We start from the raw sequence: 12127 nt of genomic DNA on the forward strand, positions 1-12127 counted from the left end.
ATTTATAATACTGTTCACCACTCTATCAAGAGCAACAATTGATTAGATGTCTGTTTAAAAACTATCAATGCCTACTGTACATGTGAGTGCATAGTACATTACCAAATTTCCAGATTTCGACAGAAGTGGCTCAGGCCTATTCCATAGTGTTCTGCAAAGAAATCTTAGTATGCTACTGAGTGAGGGTCTGATCCAACTCCAATACAATTCAATAGAAAAACTCCCATTGACTTCAGTGGTGAAGGATTGAGCTCCTGAAGATGAGTTAGATACTTAATAGAGGCTCCCCCCCACCTCAAAAGTGTTAGAAATCTCCTGCTTAAGCGGTTTTGTCAGAACCCATCTTAAATGGATTCAATAAAAAATGGACAATAACATGGACATAACAGAATCTCAGATATGTAGATCTTAAGCAGGAAATTTCTGTATCTGTCTATCTATATATATGATTGGATGTTTAATTTCAGGTATTTTTGCTCACAATAATATGGTAGAATAAAATAAAATCTGGGAACAGTAAGAAATTTCCCCCTGCTTGTCTCAGGTCAGATTGGGAGGGATTTTGGCTTCACCTGTATCACTATGACCAGGTAGGTATAAAATCAGATAATTACTGTGACTGCAGAGGCACTGGGGAAGCTCAAACCTACCCATGTACTACATGTTCCAAATCAATGTTACATAAGACTCTCCAGTCACAAACAATGAATACGGGCCATCTCAAGAACCTGTGCAATTTGGAGCCAAGCACTGACAACATTTGAAGTCAAGGACAAAAATACAGCCAGTGTCCAGCATGCCACAATCACAGATGGTTGTATGGGGCTCAGTAGCAGGGCTACAGGTGTGTGAGCACGCGCACACACACATACACACACACACACACACAGAAATACAATCCTTTGGTTTCATGGAAATAGCAGCTAATCCACTTCAGCTCATTTCCTCTAATTTCTTATAGACCATTTAGAAAGCATGTAAAAAAAAATTATATTATAGAGCTGGCACCAAGAAATGCTACAGTTTGCACCTCAAAGGGCCTGGCTCATCAATGCATTACTCCAGTTTTATGCCAGAGGGTTTCTCCGTTGAATAATAAGTAAAACAGTGGTGATTCAGACTTCTATTATAACCCCTCATTTGCACTCACTCCATTTTGTGAAGAATTCTCTTTTGGGGATTAGTTTGTGACCTCTGCCTACAAATGAATTTTTTTTCCCAAGAGTTTGAAGATAATCTAGTCAGCCATTTCTGAGGGGCATGCAAAGTCTTCTGGGATTTTCAGTTCCAGTAAGTGTCACAAACAGTGGGAAGCAGATTATGCTGTCATCCCCATGGCCCATAAGTAAGGCTCCGTGTTTGCCATGGAGATCACGGAAAGTCACGGATTCCATGACTTTCAGTGACCGCCGAGACTTCTTCAGCAGCCTATGGGACTGCCCCGGGAGCCTCCTGAGCAGCTCGGACAGTCCCGGAACCAGTCACACTGGCTGCTGCAGTGGCAGTCTCAGGCCCTCCCCATCCCCCAAACAGCAGGAGTTTGGGTATGGTGGGGCTCAGGGCTGAGACTGGGGTGTGGGGCGGAGCTTACCTGGGTGGGGGATCCCTGGAAGAGCGACAGGAACTCCCCTCCCTCAGCTCCTAACTCCTTGTGCTGCGTCTGCCTGCAGGCATTGCTCCTGCAGCTTCCATTGGATGCAGTTCCCAGCCAATGGGAGCTGCAGAACCGGGGCTTGGGGTGGAGCGGAGGCAGCACAAGGAGATAGGAGCTGGAGGTTGCCGTTTCCCAGGAACCGGATAGGGAACTTGCCCTGACCCTGCCACACACACCCCAACATCTATGGCACTCCCCAGGCAACCCCTCAGCACCTGCAGCATCCCCAAGCCACCACCGCCATGTTTTAGTCAAGGATATATAGCAAAAGTCATGAATAGGTTACAGGCCGTGAACTTTTGTTTATGGCCTGTGATCTGTCCATAGCTTCTACTAAAAATACCCGTGACTAAAACATAGTCCTACCCATAAGTGCATGCTGGACTTACTATCACCTGTGAAAGCCCTTTGAATTAGGAGATGGGAAGGTCTGAATGGAAGGTCCAACTGAACTACCAGTTGGAAAGGGTACCTCTCGAGATACCCAGATGGTTGATGGATGGTTGTGGACCTGACCCTCAAAGACAACAAAGGTTGGGATGAGGGAACAAGGGATAGGAAGGGTGCTGAGGGAAAGCAGAAATAAGGGAGATCTCATAAGAAAAATGTGTTCTCATTAATTTTTCACCGTTTGGCTTCACATGCTAGGCCTGCATTTGAATCTGGCTCACTGTCAGGATTCAGATAAAAATTCACCCTCCTTATTTTGGTAGCATCTGGTTCCAGACATCAGCCTATCTCTGCTCTTTCAACTGAACAAAAAGGATGGGGTTTTCAAGAGTGCTTAGAATTGACCTACCTTTATTCCTCTTGAACTCAATGAGAGCTAAACCATTCACTTCTAAAGGACCAGAGTTAGGCCAGAGCCAAGTGAAAACCCTGCCCAAAGGCTTCTATCATATTCCCTTCTAATACATGTCTTGCAGATCCACATACTGTCACATGCAGTTATATTTATTCTTGCTTTCTGTAATAATGTTGCTGAATATATTGTAAACAATCCATTCTAAGTACCCTGGAGCAAATTTTGGGAAAATACTTACATTAATACTCCTAGACTAGAATCCCCTGTAGGTTCTTAACATTTAACAATACTATAAACCAAAGTATACATCTTTTCTTTTGGACACAGAGAATGCCAAGGAATGACCAATCAACTGAATTACACAAACTTTGCTGTTTGGAAAAGCAGTGTCCTAAAATGAGTATCATAAACTAGATTGTCCTTCTGGGATGGGATGTGCATTTGCATTTTTTTCTTACAATTTTCTTTGTTTAAAACTATTCAAGAAAGATGAATATGTTGGTTGTTTTAAAATATATTGGCATGAGGGGGTTCACAATTGTGGTGATATACAGATCTTTACGTTTTAGTGCACAAACTGTGTTTAGTTTTTGAAGGAATCCTGTGGTATCGATAGTTTTGATGATGATGAATCTTTTGGGGAAATGTTGCAAGCCAGCAAGATAGTTTGCTCTCTGCTTTTCTCTCTCTAACAAGACTCAGTTCTTGGGGCAGAGTTGCTTCCTGGGAACCAGGCATTGGTATTTGGCTGTGAGTTATGAAAGGGAGGATTTGCCTGCATTCCCTTTTGGGACCACCTCTGTTCCAGGACTGTTGTATATGTGTAAATAAAACTACTTATGCTAACCAAAGAACCAGATTCTGTATCCCTGATTGCTTCTTGAATGAGAAGCCAACTTGCAGGGCCTTGCTATCACTCAGCAGATGGGTGACAATATTAATAAGTTCTCTTAATGCTGTCTTTTTTCCTATTTGTGTTCTTAACTTGGGCAAAACTAGAGCTGTTTGACTTAGCCTCATATCAATGGCTACACATTTTATGTGCCTACCTTGCAGAGACTTTTGAGGCTTAATTAATGCTTTTGCATTGCTTTGAAATGTAAGATACTATGTCAGTGCTAAGTATTATAATTAGGACCTGAGTTCACTCTAACTACAAGACGATGAACAGTTTTGCAAGAATTTTTCATATTGAGCCACTAGTTCAACCAAGACATATACAGGCTTTAAAGGGCCTGATCCCAAACCCATTGGTCAAGGCTAAAGTGAATTGAGTTATGGTGGGTCACAAACTTAGGAAACATTTGTCCAATCTGAGGCAAGGCTTAAAAGGAAGTGCATGCTGCACTTAGGAGAGGAGGGGGAGAGTAGCAGAACTCCCCCAGGGCCCCAGGGGCATGGTGATTGAGTCAATCAGCATATTTCTTGGGGCTCCTTCTGCAGAGTAGTCCCTTCTGTATTCCCTTAACTTAACTTACTGAAGAGCTGTGCCTTAAAGGAATAGGCCAGCCCGGAGGAAGGATTTGAGGGTCTGGCTCTGCGGAAATATGAGGAAAGTTAAAAAAAAAATGGAGCCAAAATAAAAAGACACAAACGCATGATTAAAAATATAAATAAACATAAAATGAACAAAGAACTGATCTTCTAAGAAACTTGAAGCACAAAGAAATGAAATCAGCAGAGTCTTTCACAGGGGAAGTCCTTCACTTCCCCAATAAGTTGGAACATGCACAGAAAGCAAAACAATTCCACAAGGCCTACGTATATGCGTTTCTAATCCAGTGAAAGTAATACATGCTCTGTTTTCAAATCCAGAGTCAACAGTGTTTTCCCTTAACAGACACAGCACAGTTAAACTATTTGTCTAACACTGATAAGGTTATCACCCAGGAGTTTTTTTCAGAAAGGGTCATGTTTCCTTTGCAGAATTAAAAAGCATGTTTAAAAAGAAAAATAGTATTTTTAATTGGGCTCTCTTTCTTTCAACTTAATTTACAGGATACAGTGTAGATGACACAAAGTTAATATGCTGGCAGCCCTGAGGGACAACAAATATGATGATTCTAAATTGTATCAAAAATCCTATCTGCTTTGGAATCATTGGTCACAGCAAGCCATGCACTGTAAATTACCAGAACTAAGACAACAGGACATTTGCAGAACTTCTCTTATTCACTGCAGTGAAATACTAGCAGGATCTGTATTAATTGCTAGGTACAGTTCTTGTTTTTCAGCCAATCTCTTACAAAACAAGATATATGGGATCAGACTTTCTGGGTTGTCATAATTCTTCTAACAGCTCCAACCTCTTAGAAAGTATGTGGGAAATAAAAATTAATGGGCCGTTGATCTTGAGCCAGAGGGCCCAGAAAAATAAATAAATAAAGCAGAAAGCTGATCTTCCCAGTTGTTATAACTTCAGGTCAAGAATGAAATGATACCTGCCTAGAACCAATTTTACATTTTTTTGACGCAGGAGCATACCTGTTTTTGACAGCTGCAAATGCAGGCATATGCTGAAGCAGAGAAAAGAAAGGAGACAAACTATGATTCCCAATTGTACCAAAGCTGATTTTACAGCAATTGCTTTAGAGAAGGGTGTCAAGTTCATTCAGTGAAAGGAGTGGAGTTCCATTTTTAATTATGGTCGGTGGCCAGTATACACGCAGGATTGCATAGTATCTTCGATGCAAAGCTGAGCCCCCACTGGCAACAATGGGAGGTTTGCACAAATATTAAGGGTCAAATCTGGCCTTTAACTAAATGTTCAATTTGTATTGTTTATCCTGTACTTTATTGTCATATGATATCTTGCTGAGAGATATGCCAACCTTTAGGACAAGCACTACTTTTGCTCTTTTTTTCTGTTCCTTCCCCATCCTTCTTTGTCTGTTTCTGTCCAATTCCATGCTATTCAGCACAGTCCCCTCTCAGTCCTCATTCAGCAGCTCCTGCCAACCGTAGTGGTCAGTGATTATTCAGTGCTTAACGTGCTTGCAAGAGATCTGCTTTACTCTGCCTCTCGTTTCAAGTTGCTGGCTGGGCATAAAAAGTGCTTCACAGCATCCTGCCCAAACTCACAATCTGGGAAGCTCTGTCCTTAAAGGCACACTCCCCAATATCAGGCCCAGAAGTAGGTTTGTCTGTCTACCTAGTTATAGTAAGAGCAATCACACTGGAATCTCAGCACTGTTATGCTACCTAGGCCAACTCCTCTCCATCTGAGCATCCAAGAAGAAAGCCACTGATCCCATCTGGCCTTCTTTCCCCCATTCTGTCCCCCACCCTCCACAAGTGACTCCTGAGGCCCTGCTAGCATCCTCCAGAGCCTGGACCTTCTCCTGAAGCAGCAGCAGTGGAGAGACCCTGTGAAGGTCACCAAATTATTATCTCATGAGTCAGACTGGAGTGAGAGCTGCTTCACATTCTATGTGCAGGGTAGAGAGTTTTGCCTGTGGTGGACATAAGGATAGCATGCTAGAATGGGAGAGGGTGAAAGCTTAAGAGTTTGGAGAATAATTCACACCCTCAACGTAGGTGGAAAACAATAAACACAAACATGCCAGAGTTTGTAATTTGCCCCATGAGCCACATGAGAAATGATACCTATGACATTCTCTCCCACCCCACACACATACACCTCACTCTACATTTTACCATCTGGCATAATATACTATCCCAAAAACTACAGGAAGAAAACTCAACAAGTATTCTTTTCTGCAGAAAGGATGTGAATATTTCTTTAAATGGAAAAAGAAAAAAGGATCTAAGTCTTTTTTCCCCACAGTTAGCTTCTGAAGGGTTAACATCAATGCTTAAAAAAACAAAACCTAAAATAAAAGCTCTCAGCTCCCAAGATATTATCAGACTGCTAAACATAGGTAAGAATATGAGAGGGAAAGAGAAAGGAACAGATATATATGTAAGGAAAATTAAAACTCAGCATGTTGGGTGTGGGGGGAATGTGCTTTGAAGTACAAAAGATCCATTGTTAATGTGGGACAAAACCTCCCCAGTATGGGACAGAGATAAAAAGGAGGGAGTTTCAAGCAGATCAAGGTCAACCAAGATATATGAATAACATAAATGCTATTAATCTCGTGCAGCATGAATCAGAGAATTGCAACAGGGTAGAGTTGTGTGGTGGGGTTCATGGCATGAGTGTTCTATGCCACTTTGTATTCGATAATGAATGTATTCATCATAGACTCCTACATACCATCCAAACTGGCAGAGAAGTAGCTTTAAGGAGCTTGAGAGAACAAATCAAAGAGCTGGCTCGAAAGCTCAGGAAGGTAATAGGGATGTTCAAATGCTGCCCCAGGTTTAGATATTTGCGGCCATCCATACAATCTCACTCTGCAGGAAATAGCGTGAGAAAGGAGTTCTGAGTTGGACAGCTTGCAGCTTATTATGTCTGATGCCGCCTCTGTCATTATAGCTATTTTAACCATTAGAAAGGATGCAGAGTAATGCATGAAAAGATCGTACACTGGAAAATTTCACTTTTTTCTTCTCGTGACTAATTCAAAGTACAAAATGAACCTTTGCAGAGGGCTAAATCTAAACACCGCAGAGCAGCAAGAGACTGAGTCACATGTGACTCAAAAGGTTCATAACCAAATGTAATACTGAAATCCCAGCTTCAACTAATTCCTTCCCTCTAAAATTTCCAAGGGTTTCTCAAAGTGAACCTAGATTTGTATTCAGATCTGTATTTCAGTGCTGTGCAATTAGTGGAATAGGGCAATCTCCACAATGGGCTAAACTCCCCAGCTAGGAGTACATCCACATTTTTAAATTCAGGATGTTTCAATCTCTAGATCTTTCAGCCTGGGCTCATCTCTAAATTATTTTTTATTATTTGTATTACAGTAGCACCTAGAGGCTATGACAAATGTGAGGTTGCTCTGAAAGAGTCTGTGAATACCTCCTATTGACCTGGTTATAGGGCTATTTTGCTATATGAATATATAGATTGAGTTTGGGGGAGGGTACTCAAGAAAAACAAGCAGGAAAGAAATAATGGCTCAAAATAAGCCACTCTCAGCAAACACTTGAGGCAGTGGTTCCCAATCTTTTCATCTGGTGGGCGCCAGACGAAGGACCGTGGCGGCAGTGCAGCATCCGCCAAAATGCCACCGAATTTCTGAGCCATTTCGGCGGTGATGCCTCTCGATGACATTGCTTGTCGGCGGCAAGTGGCGTCATCGAGAGGCATCACCACCGAATTTCTGCGGCGTTTCAGTGGCGATGCCTCTCAATGACTCCACTTGCCACCGACAGAAATTCGACGCAGAAATTCAGCGGCATTTCGGTGGATGGTCCACCACTGGCCAAGACACGGGCACATTTAGATGGCACCCACGGGCATCGCGTTGGGGACCCCTGCCTTGAGGGGTGTTAAGGATCAATACCAGGACTACTAACTTAGGAGATTTTACCTCCTGTGCAGCTCACCTACAAAACTGGTTTGAACCAGGACATGAAGAGGGCCACACTCACAGGAAATTTTAAAAAACCAAGGCAGGTTTAAAAAGAAACTTTCACTCAAGGGGCAGGGGGCGAGGGGAGTGTTTGGGGAAAAATAGACAGACACAGAAACCTGACAAGGGTGACCGAAGAAGTTGGGATTGCCAAGGTTATATTTGCCAACTTCAAGATCAAAAATCATGAGCTGAACCCAAAATCATGAGATTAATAAAAACATGATTTTTTGGCCAAAGACTATACTTTTTATTATAATGTTTGAACTCCTCCATGCATGTGTGTATGAGAGAGAGAGAAAGAGACTTATGCCCACTCTCCCAAATATATTAGGTAGGGTTATTTTGGCCCCCTGCTGAAGGAGTTCTCAACCCCGCACATCTACTCATCCATTGCTCAGCAATTAATTCTGCCTCCATCCAACCCCTGCCTCCTTCATTTGGCCCCTCATCAATTTAGCCCTCCAGTAGCCCCAATTCCACCTCAACACAGCATCCATCAGTTCAGCCCCCGAGTCTCCCTTCTGCTCCTGCCTGGGTGCTTCAGTAAGGTGACCAGACAGCAAATGTAAAAAAATTGGGATGGGGTGGGGTGGGGGTAATAGGAGCCTATACAAGAAAAAGATCCACAAATCAGGACTGTCCCTATAAAATCGGGACATCTAGTCACCTTATTCTTCAGCCTCCTTTCAAGCCCGGAGTGGCTACAGCAGGATCTTTTCTCCTCCTCCCCAGACTGGAGGAGGCATCTCCAAGGACTCTTTGCACCCAGCTTTGCCCCTTCCCAAGACTGGATGCTGCAGGGAGTAGGGGAAGAGCAGAATCATCATGTCCCCATTGATCCCATGAAGGAAAGGGAAGAGAAGGGAAGGAAGGAGTGGAAACATCCTAAGCTGACGTGTGTCTAACTTTGCCCTCGTCCACACTACGAGTTTAGGTTGAATTTAACAGCATTAGATTGATTTAACCCTGCACCCCTCCACACGACGAAGCTGTTATTTTCAACTTAAAGGGCTGTTAAAATTGATTTCAGTACTCCTCTCCCGACAAGGGGACTAGTGCTGAAATCAACATTGCCAGGTCAAATTTGGGGTAGTATGGTCGCAATTTGACCTGGCAAGGTCACTCCATTGTGAGAGCTCTGGACAGTGCTCCCAACTCCGATGCACTGGCCAGGTAGATAGAAAAAGGCCCGCAAACTCTTGAATCTCATTTCCTTTTTGGCCAGCATGGTAAACTGCAGGTGAGTGCAGATCTCATCAGTACAGGTGACCACGATGAAGTCCCAGAATCGCAAAAGAGCTCCAGCATGGACCGAAAGGGAGATATGGGATCTGATTGCTGTATGAGAAGATGAATCCATGCTATTGGAACTCTGTTCCAAAAGACGAAATGCCCAAACATCTGAAAAAATCTCAAAGGGCATGAAGGACAGAGGCTATAACAGGGACCCACAGCAGTGCCACGTCAAACTTAAGGAGTTGAGGCAAGCCTACCAAAAAAACAGAGGCAAACGGCCACTCCGAATCAGAGCCCCAGACATGCAGCTTCTATGATGAGCTGCATGCCATTCTAAATGGTACAGCCACCACTACCTCATCCCTGTGCTTTGACTCCGTCAATGGCGTAGCACGCAACAGAGATGTGGGTTTTGGGGACGAGGAAGATAAGGAGGAGGCTGAAGATAGCTCACAGCAAGGTAGCAGAGAAACCATTTTCCCTGACAGCCAGGAACTGTTTCTCACCCTGGACCTGGAGCGAGTACCGCCCAAACCCACCCAAGACTGCCTCCCAGACCTGCCAGGCAGAGAAGGGACCTCTGGTGGGTGTACCTTTGTAAATATTATACACGGTTTAAAAGCAAGCATGGTTAATGATTAATTTGCCCTGGCATTCGCGACCAGTACAGCTACTGGAAAAGTCTATTAACGTGTCTGGGGATGGAGCGGAAATCCTCCAGAGTCATCTCCATAAAGCTCTGCTGGATGTACTCCCAAAGCCTTTGCAAAATGTTTCTGGGGAGGGCAGCCTTATTCCATCCTCCATGGTAGGACATTTTACAACATCAGGCCAGTAGCACGTAGTCTGGAACCATTGCATAATGAAGCATGGCAGCATATGGTCCTAGTGTTTGCTGGCATTCAAACAGCATCCATTCTTTAGCTCTCTGTGTTATTCTCAAGAGAGTGATATTATTCCTGGTCACCTGGTTAGAATCATAGAATATCAGGGTTGGAAGGGACCTCAGGAGGTCATCTAGTCCAACCCCCTGCTCAAAGCAGGACCAATCCCCGGCTTTTTTTTTGTGCCCCCAGATCCCTAAATGGTCCCCTCAAGGATTGAACTCACAACCCTGGGTTTAGCAGACCAATGCTCAAAACACTGAGCTATCCCTCCCCCCACATTGCCTATTCCTGCTGGGCTGTTTGCCTGTGGCTGAACAGAAATGTTCCCCTCTGTTAGCCACATGGATGGGCGAGGGGGTGAAGCGATCATCCCAGAAAATTGGGGGGGGAGGCGGGAGGGGGTTAGTCGTGTTTGTGCTGCATGTTAACCTGAAAACCGCAGCCCCGCCTCCTTTTATATGGCCAACCCATTTTAAATGGCCAACCCAACGGCTGCTTGGTATGGGAAATGAGGGCGCTGCTGTTTGAAACCATTCCCACATGTTATGAAAGTTAAAGAAGCCAAAAGACTGTCTTACCATGGCTACCTACAAGCCAAATTCTGTTGCCCGGCCCTGCGTGAAAAATCTCTCACACCAAACCGGCATACCCTCAATAAGAGGCAAAATGAGACCTTGTACCAAAAGCACATGTGCTATGTAATGTTAACAGCGAGGTTTACCGGGAAAGACAGTCTAGCCATTGTTCTCTAAAATGTGTCTTTTTAACTACCACTATCCCTTTTTTTCCATCCATCAGCTGCAAATGTTTCAGTGCTCACACTATCTTCTCCTTCCCAAAGGCTAGCAAAGATTAGAAGGTAAAAAAACCACATTCACAATAAAATGCTCTCTGAGCTCATGCAGTCCTTCCACACTGAAAGAGCCCAGAAGAATGCGCGGAGGCAGACAATGTCAGAGTCCAGTAAAACACAATATGAACACAAGGACAAGTGGCGAGCTGAAGATAATAAGTGGCAGGCTGAAGATGACAGGTGGCATCAGGTTGGTGACAGAAGGCAAGAGGCAATGCTGAGGCTACTGGAGGAACAAATTGATATGCTCTGGCGTATGGTTGAGGTTCAGGAAAGGCAGCTTGCGCACAGACTGCCATTACAGCCCCTGTGTAACCAACCGCCCTCCTCCCCAAGTTCCATAGCTGCCTCTTGCAGACACCCAAGAACTCGCTTGAGGGGCCTCCGGAAACCCAACCACTCCACCCCAGAGAACTGCCCAAGCAACAGAAAGCTGGCATTCAATAAGTTTTAAAGTGCAACGTGGCCTTGTCCATCTCTCCTCCCCCACCCCTCCCAGGCTACCTTGGCAGTTATCCCCCTATCTGTGTGATGAATTAATAAAGAATGCATGAATGTGAAGCAACAATGACTCTATTGCCGCTGCAAGCGGTGATCGAAGGGGGGAGGGAAGGGTGGTTAGCTTACAAGGAAGTAGAGTGAACGAAAGGCGGGAGGGGATTCATCAAGGAGAAACACAGAACTTTCACACTGTAGCCTGGCCAGTCATGAAACTAGTTTTCAAAACTTCTCTGATGTGCACCGCACCCTCCTGTACTCTGCTAACTGCCCTGGTGTCTGGCTGTGCATAATCAGCGGCCAGGCGATTTGCCTTAACCTTCTACCCTGCCATAAACATCTCCCCCTTACTCTCACAGATATTGGGGAGCACACAGCAAGCGGTAATAACAATGTGAATATTGGTTTTGGTGAGGTCTATCCAAGTCAGTAAACTTTGCCAGCATGCTTTAAACATCCAAATGCACATTCTATCACCATCTGCACTTGCTCAGCCTAGAGTTGCGCAGCTCCTGACTGCTGTCCAGGCTGCCTGTGTATGGCTTCATGAGCCATGGCATTAAGGGGTAGGCTGGGTCCCCAAGGATAACTATAGGCATTTTAACATCCCCAATGGTTATTTTCTGGTCTGGGAAGAAAGTCCCTTGTTGCAGCTTTTGAAAACAGACCAGAGTTCCTGTAGATGCAAGTGTCATGTACTTTTCC

Source organism: Gopherus flavomarginatus, chromosome 1 (assembly GCF_025201925.1).
Source record: "Gopherus flavomarginatus isolate rGopFla2 chromosome 1, rGopFla2.mat.asm, whole genome shotgun sequence".
NCBI lineage: Eukaryota > Metazoa > Chordata > Testudines > Testudinidae > Gopherus > Gopherus flavomarginatus.